The sequence below is a fragment of the Prionailurus viverrinus genome, chromosome B3 (assembly GCF_022837055.1).
Source record: "Prionailurus viverrinus isolate Anna chromosome B3, UM_Priviv_1.0, whole genome shotgun sequence".
In the NCBI taxonomy this organism is placed as follows: domain Eukaryota; kingdom Metazoa; phylum Chordata; class Mammalia; order Carnivora; family Felidae; genus Prionailurus; species Prionailurus viverrinus.
This window is the reverse complement of record NC_062566.1, coordinates 75917092-75932432: the sequence shown is the minus strand read 5'-3', so window position 1 is coordinate 75932432 and position 15341 is coordinate 75917092. Positions and strand designations below refer to the sequence as shown.

The 15341-nt window shown below is 37.6% G+C and overlaps 1 protein-coding gene across 4 annotated transcripts in view; it reads right to left on the bottom strand.

Moving 5' to 3' along the window:
* G2E3 (G2/M-phase specific E3 ubiquitin protein ligase) overlaps positions 1-6293 on the bottom strand; it is a 66900-nt gene extending 60607 nt beyond the window's left edge. For 2 of the 4 annotated variants that reach the window (XM_047862704.1, XM_047862707.1), the window contains exon 1: positions 5529-5663. The gene's annotated coding sequence lies outside the window, so the exon portion shown is untranslated. Of the gene's footprint in view, positions 1-5528; positions 5664-6168 lie in introns of those variants that run through there. The other 2 variants (XM_047862705.1, XM_047862702.1) reach the window with 2 other exon arrangements.
* Positions 6294-15341: the final 9048 nt, after the last annotated feature.

Here is a 15341-nt window from a genome sequence, read left to right as displayed (position 1 = left end):
CTGGGGTACCTGGGTGGCTCAGTCGTTTGGGCATCCAACTTCAGCTCAGGTCATGATCTCACGGTCTCTGAGTTCAGGCCCCAAGTCAGGCTTTGTGCTGACAGCTCAGAGCCTGGAGCCTGCTTCGGAATTCTGTCTCCCTCTCTCTCTGCCCCTCCCCTGCTCATGCTCTGTCTCTCTCTCTCTCTCAAAAGTAAATAAACTTAAAAAAAAAAATTTTTTTTTTTAAGAAAAGATCTAAAATCAATCATCTAAGTTTCTGCCCTAGGAAACTATAAAAACAGTAAATTAAATCCAAATTAAACAAGAAAAAAAGTAGTAAGAATTAGAGGAGAAATCAAAATTGAAAAGAAATCAATAGAGAAAAATCAAGAGAAAGGACACAAATTACTAATATCAGAAAAGGACACAAGAGAAAAAAAAGAGAAAGGACACAAATTACTAATATCAGAAATTAAAGAAGAGATACCATTACAGATTCTATGAACATTAAAAATATAACAAAGGAATACCATGAACTCATGTCCACAAATTTGATAATCTAGACGAAAAGGGCCAATTCCTTCAAAGACACATTTTGCCAAAATTCACACAAGGAGAAATAAACTCGACTGCATCAGAAAAGCTGACTCAGTAATTAATAACCATCCAAAACAGAAAGCACCAAGCCCAGATGGGTTTCCTGGTGAATCCTACCATACATTTAAGGAAGAAACTATACCAATTCTCTACTTCCTTCAGAAGATTAAAGCAGAAGGAATGCTTCCTAGCTTACTGTGATCATTATCCTCATCATACCAACACCAAGGACGTGACCAGAGAACTACAGACCAGTATCTCTCACAGATACCAAAATCTTCAACCAAATATTAGCAAATCAAATCTGTTTGTTTGTTTATGTATTTATGTTAGAGAAAGATGGAGAGAGTGCAACCCAGGGAGAGGGGCAGAGGGAAGGAGAGAATCTTAAGCAGGTTCCATGCTCAGCAACGGAGCCTGATGCCAGGCTCCCATAACTCTGGGATCATGACCTGAGCCAAATGAAGAATTGGTTGCTCAATTGACTGAGCCACTCAGGGGCCCCAAATCTAACAACGTATTTAAAAAATTATATACCACAACTAAGTAGGATTTACCTCAGTTATGAAAGGATGCTCCCTGATATTTACCCAAAAGAGGTCAAAACTTGTGTCCACACCAAAATGTTCATATGTATGTTTACAGCATCTTTATTTACCATTGCCAAACCTTGGAAGCAACTAAGATGTCCTTCAGTAAGTGAATGGATAGGTATATTATGGATCATCCAGACAATGGAATATTATTCAGTGATAAAAAGAAATGAACGATCTATCAAGCCATGAAAAGACATGGAGAAAACTTAAATGCATATTACAAAGTGAAAGAAACCAATCTGAAAAGGCTACATACTGTATGATTCTAATTATATGATATTCTGGAAAAGGCAGAACTCTGAAGACAGTAAAAAGATCAGTGGTTGGGAAAACGCAGAGGAGCATATCTTTAGAACAATGAAAATACTCTATATGATACCATAATGATGGATACTTGTCATTATACATTTGCCCAAATCCAAACAATGCACAAAATCAAGAATGAACTGTAACTTCAACTATGAATTTTGAGTGTTTATCATGTGTCAGTGTAGGTTCAACAATTTTCACAAATGTACCATTGTAGTGGGATATGTAGATAATGGGAAAGGCTATGCATGGGGTGGGAGAGAAGGGATACACAGGAAATCAATATTATCTTTCCCTCAGTTTTACTATGAACCTAAAGCTGCTCTAAAAATATACAGTCTAGGGGCGCCTGGGTGGCGCAGTCGGTTAAGCGTCCGACTTCAGCCAGGTCACGATCTCGCGGTCCGGGAGTTGGAGCCCCGCATCGGGCTCTGGGCTGATGGCTCAGAGCCTGGAGCCTGTTTCTGATTCTGTGTCTCCCTCTCTCTCTGCCCCTCCCCCGTTCATGCTCTGTCTCTCTCTGTCCCAAAAATAAACGTTGAAAAAAAAAAATTAAAAAAAAAATAATAAAAATATACAGTCTTAACAAAAAAAGGAAAAGGAATAAAGTTATACGTTTATACTGACTTTTACAACTAGTCTCTGGAAGACAGGTTCCTCTCCCCCACTGTTCATTGGTTCCATATGCAACATTTTTCATAGTCACGATTCCACTGTGATCTCAGCAATATAAAGACCTTTTTGGCTTGGCTCTAATAGTTTTTGCCATCCCAACTCCAAAATTCAAGAAGAAATATGAATGGTCTAGCCTGCATCGGATATTCAGCTCTGATTCAAATACCTGGTACTACTTTGGCTGGAGAAGGTGTTGTGGAATGGGAGTCTATATTAGGATCATAAGCTTCTTACACCAAACCCTACCCAATGGTCTTTAGAATAACGTCCTTATATTATGGGGCAGCTTTTAAAAGAAAAGGTAATGGGCAAAGAGGTCAAATAACAGCTATTCACACTCAAAAGGAAAGGCAAATTTTGCTGTTTTTTAACTCCCCAATATTTTCTTAATTTAGAATTGAATTAATGTAGAAATGAATATTCATGTATGTACAAGTGGTACTACATCTCTATTATAATTATCTAATTACACTTAACATATATTATTCTTATACTAATAAAAAATTCCACCAGGAGGAAGTTAAATGCAAAAAGTTTTTTTTTTAAGTAACTAAATCTTTTGGTGCCTGGGGGAAAATAATAAAATGACTAGAAGGATTAAGTGAGAAAATATATACAAAGCATGTGGAGTTCCATGAATGTTAGCAAATACTGCTTTTAATTTTTTCCCACTTGAAATGTCTTCTGAGCCTACAATTTCTATACTTACTTTTCCATACTTGTGAAATATACAAACCATATGGTATCACTAAAATCTCTACTAAACTACCCAGAATTACATACTATCACCTCAGAAAACATTTAAAAACTTCTTCAGCAATGACGTGACACAATGTATTAAATTGTTAAAATAATAAGCACTCATTGAACATAACACAGTTTCAGAGTACAAGGACACTCACTGTTCCGAACCAAGAAACTGCAGATATAAAGACAAAGAGGATAAGATGTCTCAGTCTAGTGCTATGTTTACAACTAAATTGCACTGAGGAAGAAGCACTCTGCCTGGGGAAGTCCACCAAATTGTTTGAAACCCATTGGGTAAAATCGTAGAGGAACATAAAAAAGTTCATGTTAAGTACACATAAAAACAATAAAGAACAGATCTGGGCAATGGTAGTAGTATAACTAGAACATCACAGGTTGGAAAAGAGTGGTAGAATATTACGAAGTTGATGCTTTAAACAGAGATTGGAACCAGATTGACAAGGGCTTTGTAAAGAAAGAAAGAAAGAAAGAAAGAAAGAAAGAAAGAAAGAAAGCAAGCAAGCAAGCAAGCAAGCTAGCTGAGAATTATATTTGGTAGACAAAGCATTATCAGAGATTTTTAAGAAGCAATATTTGGAAGGATAGACTGCAGAGAAAGGCAGGAAGCATTATTTAAAATAATAATAATAATAATAATAATAATAATAATAATGGAGCACCCGGATGGCTCAGTCGGTTAAGTGTCCGACTTCGGCTCAGGTCAGGATCTCATGGTCCTTGGGTTTGAACACTACACCGGGATCTGTGCTGACAGCTCAGAAACTGGAGTCTGCTTCAGATTCTATGTCAGCCTCTCTTCCTCTGCCCCTCCCCTGCTCACACTCTGTCTCTCTCTCTCTCTCTCTCAAAAATAAATAAAACATTAAAAAATTTAAAGTAATAATAATGATAATATTTTTAAAGAGGCATAATCTAATCAAATCTAGATTCTGAACCTGGTCAAATATTTTGGTAGTTGTGTGAGAACTGAACTCCTCTCAGCCTCTAGTTTTATCTGAAAATAGTACATACTGTGGGGTTCCATCGTGTAATGGTTAGCACTCTCGACTCTGAAAATAGTACATACTGCAGTGTTATCTGTGAAGATTGAGATAATGTGTGTAATGTGGTCTGTACATGCTTAGTAATTCAAGAGGAGATACATATATCATTTACTATGTGCCACACACTATTCTAAGATGTTTGTATGTGTTGAGTCATTTGACTCTCACAATAATCCTACAAGGAAGGTATTGTTATTATCCCCATTATACAGTTCAGGGATTTGAAGCACAGAGAGGTAATACAGCTTGTTTGGGTCATACAACTACAAAATGGTACAGATGGAATTCAAACTGAGGCAATCTGACTCCAGTTCCATGCCCTTAACCAGTATAATGCCTCGCTAGAAGAGATGAAGTCAGTGCTCTTAAAACCCTTGTCAAATGTTCTAACCTTCCAATTAAATTTACAGATTCCTCAACACCATCCTCCAGACTTACTGGATCACCAATCTATGAGATTTGAAGTGTAGGAATCAGAATGTTAGCCCTTCAAGGTAATGTGTACACAATAAAATTTGAAATTCACAATGGTTTAGGCAGAGAGAGCAAAAACTCAATAAAAAAAAAAAAAGTCCAGGTAAGGACAAGTAACAGATTAAAATGTAGAGATGGGGCGCCTGGGTGGCTCAGTCAGTTAAGCCTCTGACTCCAGCTCAAGTCAAGATCTCACAATTCAGGGTTTGAGCCTTGCATCGCGCTCTGTGCTGACAGCTCTGAGCCTGGAGCTACTTCCGATTCTGTGTCTCCCCCTCTCTGTCTCTCCCCTCTTTGTTCTCTCTCTCTCTCTCTCTCTCAAAAATAAATAAATATTTTTAAAAAACTTTAAAAAATAAATAAAATGTAGAGACTAATTTTTTTTCAAATTACTATTTGCCCCTAGCTTCTATAAAATGAGAAGAGCTGTCTGCAATTCTTAAAAGTAAAGCTCAAGTCTTTGCTGAAGTCTCACCCAAATGTTTAAATTTCAACAATCGTAACTACTCAACATTTGAATCTATTTTACCTGGTTAACAGTGAAACAAAAGTTCACTAGTAGGATGGGAAAGTAGGATTAGCCAGTAATAGATGAAAGAATACTTTAAAAAAGATATTTATACATTTTTATGGTATGACCCCATAAAAGAAACACAAAATATCACTTTTATGTTTAAAAGAAACACAAAATATCAGTTCCTATAAAGCAACACAAAATTAGTGTGACAGTCTTCAATAACATAAAATTTCTCTACATTTAAACTCATTTATATTTTAGACGTAGGGTACACATTCAAACTATTCCAGAAGGCATGGCTTTGCTGTGGGGTTAAATAGTTTGATATCTGAGGTAGTTCATCACTAATAATAATACAGCAGCAAATAATAATAAAACAGCAAAAACAAAACAAAACCAAACAAAGAAAGCCCAATGCTGGAAACATTAGTAGAGCGTTTCCATTATGACTCCACAATAACCCAGTTGGCCAATGAATGAAGGAGGTGAAAAGGTAGTTCTGGGGAGCTAACTAAACCTTAACCCTATTGTTAGCAAACTAAGACCTTTGTAAATTATCACTGTTACCTTCGTCAGTTTAAATCAGCAAGAGTCTCGAATTTTTGCGGTTCACGAAAAATGTCACTCGTGAAAGAAAAATATCCGGGTTTTAAATACAAAGGATACTCAGATTTCAGTTTAAATCCCCACCGGGCATTTCAAAGGCTGTCACTTCCCTGCAGTCCAAAGTCATAAAGACTACTCCGAATATCCCTCTTAGGAGAAACGCAGAGCCACGTAGAGCATCTCATTCTAAACCTGCCCTAACCTTCCATCTTTAATAAAGGAAGATTCTTTTACCTGTGGTAACGCTTTCGCAATCAGATTTAACTACTGTTACAGCTTCAGCATTCGAGTCCAAATTGGCGTAAATACTAAACTGTATTTACCATAAAGTCAGAGATTGAACAAGGCTTAATCTCAGGGACGGGGTGGGGGTGGGGGGGCCGAATCCTCAATACTTAGAGTTGGCTTGTGAGCGCTGGCCCGCGAGACGCTTCCCAGCACCTCGACTTCCCAAAGTCTCCACGCCCGGCCCTACCACCCGACGCTCCCCAAGGCCCTCCGATTTCCGCTACACTGTCCCGCCTCTCGACCCCTGTCCCATCCGACGGTCCGAATTCTCTCCCTGGAATACTCAGTTTCTTCCCTTTCCCCATTCACTCACCAAGGCACGCTGGGCAGAAGTTCCAGAGCGGTCGTATCAGTTTTCCCTTCTTTCGCAGAGCCGCAAAGCTGACCTCGAGCAGCCCCATCCAACGGCCCACAGGATTCAAATTCGTCCACTTCCGCCTGCAATCCGGAAATAGGGTTAAGCTCCACCCCCACAAGGGGCGGGGCCCGCGGCAACGTGGGACGTTGCGGGGAGGGACGAGGCGACCCCGGCTCTTTTCTGGTGGCATGTTGGGTCTGGTGTGCTACCTTCGCTTCAGAGTCTTTTGTCTGACTCCTTACATATGTTCACAGAAAAGTGCGGACGCAGCGTTGGTGTTCCTGCCCGGTGATTCTTGAGGGGATGCTCTTGTTTCTAAAATGGACAGAGACGCGTCCTTCAAGGGCTGGAGAGAATAAAAGCACTAATGGAGCCCTGACGTTTATCGCCCTCCCGTAAGCAACAGCTGCAGCCCAGAGGAAAAAACAAACCCTAAACAAACCTGCTTTCCCTGGCCCTCCTCAATCCCGGCACAGTAGGACATTTAACCTCTTTCCCTCCCCTGTTTAAGGAAGACAAAAAGCCAAGTGCACCAATCACACTTACTCGAGCCACAAATTAAAAATTAGTGATCGGACTAGTTGCTGGTTCCAAATAAAATACTTGAGGATACATGCTAGAAGGCGACACATCTTTTTTCTTCGCCTATAACGAGACTATTTTACATGATTATTACGCAGTTGTCCTGTGAAATTCTTGGGACAATAGTGTTTACCAAGGACCGCTTCTGAAGGGATATATGCAGGAGCTATAAGGAAAAGAAAGACCGAACATACCTTAGCCCCAATCCTCCTCAAAAAAAAAGGGAACTAAACTCTGATTTTGGCGTTGCCACCAGATCATCCTCACACCTGATATTATTGATTTATGTAAACAGATCATTTCAAACCAATCCATCCATGACAGAACACCCTCAGCCTCTGTCAAAACTACAATTTGAAAGATTAGACTTCTACAAATTTATTTTACAGATAATCTGACAGAAGGGAGTGTAAACCTATTAACTGGTGTACTGTTTTTAATAGTGGGAAATAGGAAATAACCTAAATGCCTATCAGTAAGGGAATGATTAAATAAGCTATGATACTTTAGGATCTGATATTGTGCAGGCACTAAAAATAATGAAGTAGATCGGTAGATACTCAAATGAAATAATGAAAAAAAATCAGCTGTAAAAGGACTATGTACATAGTATCCTTCTTTTAAAGTATGTGAACGTGCCTGGCACACAAAGTTTCTGGATGGATAGTAAACAAAAAAGTTATCTCTGTGAGTCAGATGATGAATGAGGATGTGAAGAGACTTTTTACCTTTTGCTTTATAACCAGTTGAATTTTTAAACGAATAGCATGTTTTACTCTTGTAATTTGAATTTTTTTAAGTGAAGATTGTTAGAAATTGAATATATTAGAAATTTAATATATTCTAGATATAGAATCAAGTTAATAAATGTATAAAAGTAAAATGTTTGAATAGTCTGTGTCCATTCATTCATAGATTTATTCAACAAATTATATGGTAATGGTTTGACCACACATTTTGTCATTTATAATTTGTTGTATTATTTAATGCCACCACATTTCTTTTTTTTTTTTTTAATTTTTTTTTCAACGTTTATTTATTTTTGGGACAGAGAGAGACAGAGCATGAATGGGGGAGGGGCAGAGAGAGAGGGAGACACAGAATCGGAAACAGGCTCCAGGCTCTGAGCCATCAGCCCAGAGCCCGACGCGGGGCTCGAACTCACGGACCGCGAGATCGTGACCTGGCTGAAGTCGGACGCTTAACCGACTGCGCCACCCAGGCGCCCCAATGCCACCACATTTCTAAAGTGGCCCCACTGAATAAATATATTGCTCCTTCAAGTTCTTTGAAAGCAGAAACTATGTCATATATTTTCCTATTTCTTTCATATGTCTTGGCACCTTCCCACCATTAAGTTTTATTCCTCACATGAATTACATCCTCAAGTTATCCACAAGCAAAAGTTAAATACTCAAATGGGGGAGGGGAAGCTCCCAAGACAATTATAAAATACAATAAAAAATACTATTTCTCAATACAACTATATAGGCAAGTTTTGCTTTGTTTTAATGTTTTATTTAAATGTTTGTCATCTGAGTTTTCCTTACTCAGTTCTTCTTGGACTCTCAATAAATTCTTTAATTTCTTGTCAAGATGTTGACAAAATATCACCAGCAGCCCTGTCATCAGTCAGACCAATGATATTAATTTCTCATCTGCAGTGGAGGGTCCCTTAAAGTCACTGACTTTTTTTAGGCTTAATTGTATAAATTTTCTAGGGCTGGTGTCTATTAAGTGGAATATCAGGCTTGTTTGCACTTTTTAAACCGTTACTCCTTCCCCTCCCCACTTCAGAATAACTGTAGGTGAATTTGAATAAAATCAGTATTCAAGCATGCTACAGCATTTCATTATCGCAGAAGATCTACAATAAATACTCACTGACTAAATCGAGGAGTCTGAGTAACCTCAGACTTAAAAACATTTTAAAGAATATATTCACTGCAGGATATATTTATACAAATAAATCTGGCCATCAAACTGGGCATTCAGATAGCTAATAAAATTCTTAAATTAAGTAAAATACATTGATATGAGTATTCCACTTACTAAAAGCTGCAAAAACTGGAGAAAAAAACCACACACACACAAGAGAGTCTTATTTAGTTTCTGGTAACCGCTCAGTAATCTGAAATAGCTAAGAACGGAATCCTTAGAAATTTTGAACCACAGCTAATATAACCTTCTCTCTTCCCTGCTTTCCTCCTCGTATTCACTCCATATGCCACAGAAAACAGGACAAAAACACATCTGGGACCAATAGTCATCAGCTCACACACAAGAGCCAATACAAAGTGTGGCAGAAGAGCTCCTAGAACTTCCTTTGAAAGATTCTTATCACAAGCAACGTGACTGACAAGAACAATAAAATGCCTAGAAATAATTTTAAGTATAGGATATGTAAAAAGTTGGAGACCATAAGTGATTTCAATATTTGCAAATGGAAGATGAATGTTTAAGAATAGTTTAGAAAAAGAAGAGTAGCAGAGGCCGAGAGTAGTCAATGTGTCTTACCAGGTAGTAAAACCTAACACAAAGTTACTTTGATCAAGGAGTAGTAGGGAAAAAAATTATTAGTATAAAAAAGATAAATACATAGAGAATCCAGAAAAATTCAACTATACATAGAATATGAATATAAAGGTGGCATTTCAGTTTAGTGGGCAAGGAATATCTTCACTCACAAATTAACAAGAAATGGCAGTAACTGGCTATCTGGAAGATACAAAGTTAGATCTCAACCTCGGTAGAAAAATTCTACAAGAATTATAGATTGAAATATAAAAAATATAACAAAAACGTGTTGGGAGAAAAGTTAGAAGAAACTGTTACTTAAGGTTAAAGAGATATCCTAAAGAAAGAAGGAAACTTAGAAGCCATAAAATAAAAGATGAATGTGCCATGCCAAAATGTGCCACTTTGGCATAAAGATTATTCTGAACTGAAGGTAACTGAGAAGCAGACATGGGAAGAATTCTCTGCTTTCTGTCATCTAACAAAAGCAGGGCACAAATTTCCCTTTGTGAAGATGTTTCCCTCTTCCCTATACCAAAAGAAGAACATCCCTTAGCAGTGGAGGTGGAGATGGCATTGATGAGTCCGCATTAAAAAGCCTCATTAGGGGTGCCTGGGTGGCTCAGTCGGTTAAGTGGCCGACTTTGGCTCAGATCATGATCTCATGATTTGTGGGTTCAAACCTACATCAGGCTCTGAGCCTGCATCTTGCTTTTGATTCTGTGTTTCCTTTTCTTTCTGCCCCTCCTCTGCTTGCGTTCTGTCTCTCTCTCAAAAGTAAACATTTTTATGGGGTGCCTGGGTGGCTTAGTCGGTTGGGCATCTGACTTCAGCTCAAGTCATGATTTCACGGTGGGTGGATTCAAGCCCCGCATCAGGATCTGTGCTGGCTCTGTGCTGACAGTTCAGAGCCTGGAGCCTGCTTTGGATTCTGTGTCTCCTTCTCTCTCTGCCCCTCCCCAACTCATGTTCTGTCTCTCTCTGTCTCTCAAAAATAAATAAATTTTTAAAAAATAAAAAAATAAGCATTTAAAAAAAATTAAAAATAAATAAATTACATTAAAAGACTTACTAAATAACTTTTATCTACCATTAGTTCCCCTTATATATTTACCTACCTACAATTTACCACTCCTAGAAGCCCACACTCCTCTTCCTTTGTCTAGTCATTTCACAACCTACTGCCCTTTGTTAAAACAGTATATACGCTCTCAAGCCTAACCACTTCTTTGGGTTTTTACTTTTTTTTTTTCTTATGGACCCCCAGTGCATGTAAAATTAAAAAGAAAAAGTATATACCTTTCCTCCTGTTAGTCTGTCTTTGCCAGTTTAATCTGCAGGACTCCAAGTTCTGAATATAAGAGGGTTGAGAAAAAAATCTTTCCTCTCCTGCAAATTCAAATGACTATGTTACAGTTTAACGTATTTAGTTGGCAAGATTCACCATAAAACCTCAAGAGATAAATGAAAGACTGTGATAATATTTATAATATATACGAGACAGGTTAACAACTCTAATTTAAACAATTTTTATAATTTGATCTTTTTCAAAAAAGTAATCACAATGGGCAAAAGAAGTGACCAAGTAATTCACTAAAGAGGAAATGAGAAAGGACAATAAACAAAACAATACTCAACCTTACTACTACCCAACCAAAATTTTCTTGGACTGGCAAAAGTTAAAACAAATCATAACATCCGACACCTGGAAGATGTGGTGGTAAAATATGTATTCCCATCTACTGGTTGCATGCACTACTACAACTCTTTTGAAAAGTAACTCTTCGACCAAATTTTCTCAACTTTGGGATTCTCCTATGGAAATAAACATGCACTCCTAATTGGAAAGAACTGTTCATCAAGAGGGAGGTGATTATATAACTTAGGATACATCTATGTTATCAAGAATCTTCACAAAGCTGTATATTGCTTTGCCCCCAAACCAGTGCCTCCAAAGTTAGGGCTATTGAAGTCTCAAAGACACACACATGCAAATGAAGACTGGTATTATTTAATTAGAAAACTAATAATTTTCTTTCTTTTTTTCTTTCTTTTTTTGTGCTAAGTCTTCAAAATTGGTAGACACTTGACCTTTGAACAACATGGGTTTAAACTGTGCAGGTCCATTTGTATGTGGAGTTTTTTTCAATAAATACAGTATAATACTCTAAATGTCTTTTCTCTTCCTGAAGATTTTCTTAACATTTTCTTTTTTCTAGTTTACTTTATTGTAAGAATATAGTGTATAATACATATAATATAAAAAATGTGTTAATTGACTGTTTATGTTCTCAGCAGGGCTTCTGGTCAATAGATGGTTATTCGTAGTTAAGTTTTGGTGAATCAAAAGTTACATGTGGATTTTTGGGGTGCCTGGGTGGCTTGGTCAGTGAAGCATCTGACTCTTGATTGAAGCTCGGGTCTTGATCTCAGGGTCACGAGTTCAAGCCCTATGTTGGGTTCTGTGCTGGGCATGAAGCCTACTTAAAAGAAAAAAAAGTTATACATAGACTTTTGACTGTGGTGGGGGGAGGGGAGAGGTCACTGCCCTTAACCCCCGCGATATTCAAGGGTCAACTCTACATTTTATACTTATATCACATCTCAACTGTACTAACCATATTTCAAGTGTTCATTAGTCACATGTGACTAGTGGCTATCAGCCAGCACAGTTTAAAATACGTCACAATTAGTCCTTCTGAAGAATACAGGCTATCATGAGACTATTCCCAAAATTTTATTTCTCTAACATCTGACAAGCATTTGAAAGTATGAAATACAAATAATTATCTCCCCAACTAACTCTGTATCTTAACTATTCCTGCTCTTCTGTATTTACCTCAGATTTGTTGTTTCCACTTTCTTTTTTAATGGACGTTTTTGTTCTTACCCTCTGTGTAAGAGGCTTTCCATAGGTTGTCTGTTCCATAGGCTTTCTTCTATGATTCTCAGCAATTTTCAAATACTTTAGAATATACTTATTTGCAAAACAAATTAGTTCATTTAATTGATCGCCTCTTGTGTGCAAGTCATAATGAGAAAACTGTACCAAATAAGTATATGACAATAAGTATATGACATATATACATATGTCAGCAGTGCTAATAAATTTCTGTGTGGAGTTTTCACTATGTAACTAAAATACTCCTTATATTAGGTTGCCTGGCCAGTCTTTTTACATCAATTTTTGAACTTGAATCAGAATGCATTTTAGGACAAGTAGGCTGTTTGCTACCAAACAGAATTCTTTCCCTCAATGTCTCACTCACATAAATGTTTTGATCTAAATTTTTAATCTAACTGTGGTTTGCTGTCTTTTAAGTCAAACACACCACCTCCTGGCAGCAGGAAGTACCACCCAAAACAGCAATTTCAGGTTTCTTGCTTCAGGGTTGTTTGGATAATAAGTAGGTTTATTAACAACAGTGATTTGGAATGATACCATTCCCGCTGGGTAACTGCATGATTTCAGCAAGAAGGGCTCAAAGTTTGCTTGCAGCCATTATGAGACATGGTTTTTTATATGGGTCAAAGTTATGATGTGTTTATGTTAGCATTCCTCCTCTCCATGTTGGTGATTCAAATGGTTGTCTGGATTGCTTTTTTTTTAATTGCTGTCCTTTGGCCTGAAGTGTTTACATAGAAATCAGAGCCTTTTTCCAGTTAAGAATAACTCCACGCACTGGTAATGCCACCCAGAATAAATCAAGTAATGAACAACATGTTTGAACTGAATCTTAAAAATTCTTGGATACAATTGCTGACAATCAAAACTGTTTTCCGTTTATATTGTGTACTTTGATTTTTTAATCCCTCCCAGAATAGTTGAGGGAAATGACTTCTCAAGTGAGTTGATAAAGTGAGTCAGTTATAATCAGCCTGGTCCTCACCTGCATGTTTTGATGGGGATGGAAGAAAATTTCAAAAGTCCAGAGCACAGAATTGCCATTTAGGAGGCAGACACTTGCTTAAAGCCTAGCTTAGACTTTATGACTGTTCTTTAGGGAAAATTCTTCAAGGAGACCAATGGTGTAGTGGTAAGAACTAACACTAACTCACACAATAACTAAGTGGCCTTTACATCTAGACAGGCTGGGATTTAAATACCAGCACCATTACTTACAAGCTGCATATGAAGGACCCAATCCTCTGAGCATTACTGTTGGTTTATAAAATGTAAATCATAGTAACTACTGCACAGGTATGTTGTAAACTTTAAATGAGAGGCTATTTTAAAGGTAATTACAATTAGGCAAAATGGGCACAACATATAGCCAACATAATCTTCCTTCTCTCAGTAGCATGAAGCATTCCACGTCCAGTTTTTGAGTCTGGCGGTCCACTTAGAATCACCCAGACTTGCCTCCTAAGTGGATCTTCACCATACTCCTTACCTCTTCCCTTAGAGCCTGTGATAAATTCCTCAGTGACTTGCTCTCTACTTTCCACCTTGGCAGCTAACGGGAAAAGTTTATCCTTGTTAATATAAAGAGTGAATGCATTAGTTTTAATAACCTCTATCTGTTGCTCAAAAGGACAGTGAGAATTTGTGGGTAGTCAAATATGATGTTTTTGGTATGTAACTCTCCCTCCTCCTTTTTTCAATAATTTGGGTTTACAAGTCTGGTATCTCAAGAAGCAGTTCACCTCTTTTCTGGTGTTCGTACGGTAATAGATTTAAACCTCAGTACGTGGGCAGTGATTATAATGCTCAATCAGATTTCTCAGAAACGAGATTAATGAAGGGGATATATGATAGGAAAGGAAAAAGGACACTAACATTTATTCAATACTTTCCACATTCCAAACACTGGGCTAAAACTATTCAAAAGTTGATTTACCTAATCCCGACTCATAAAATAGGTAATGAAACTTAATGCAATTAAGTAATTTGCTGAAGGTCACAGTAGACAGAACTGTTTACAGACACAGTAAACACTGGTATTTAAACACAGCTCATTTGCATACAAAGGCTGTTCTTTATCCATCACAGCATTTTAATTCACACACCCCATGAGAGATACGAGCAGCTATAAAAAAGCCTGACATTAACCTAAAACAATCAATGAATATTATAGTTTGGCTTTTATGGGAAAGTTGTTTTCTTATCTGCAAAATTGTGGATGTTAATTTGGTAAAAGACCTTAGATATCATCTATTCTCTAACCCATAGCATGTAAAATCCTCCCAACTTTCTAGGCCTTTTATAAAACATGTATTCAAGAGAACTGAGGAGAAAAGAAAGCAGTCCAGAATTCCCCTTGAGTAGAAAAAGTTTGGATCTCAAATCAAGCTCAAGTTTTCTGCCCATTTAATGAAGTTATCTAAAGATTTCTTTTTCTAAGAGGGGCATTCATGTCTAAATTGAGCCCTGATTGATGCCTGGCCTCATTTTACCAAGGTGCAATCCCTGCCGCATTTCAGGTAGTGGCCAGTATGCTTTTGTAGTGCAAATCCCATACCACCTGTTCGCTGAAGACCACTTGATGATATATTCTCTACTAACATACTCCCAGGAGTTGTCAAATAGCGTGGTAACATTTTGCCATCACTGGCACAAGGAAAGGCTATCTGTAGTATTCAGATGCTTAGATAGATTTAAAGCAAAGGAGAGAGGTAGCGTAACTCATTTGTAAAATCTGTGACAGCGAGACAATCTCCAAATGTACATTATCTGCTCCTTAGAGCTCTTTAAAATTGTATTCCTGTAAATAATTGGTTACAAAAGCTAGTTCCTATGAAAGCACCTTAATTATTATTTCAGCAAAGATGGAAAACTCCATTTCTATCATAGAGATGATTTGATAGGGGAGTTTAGATTTATGGCTGTCTGGCCTGTTATGTTGTTTACCATCTAAATATTCACCTAATGATTGAGTTCAGTTACCCAGGAAACCTTGGGTTTCCTTGATTCATTACAAGAAACTGGTGCCAAGGAATGCTGAGTGTCTCTCAAAGGAAAATGTATACAAACCCATGAGTCAGTAAGATTGTATGATTTAGTCAATCACAAGTAAATTACAGCCAGG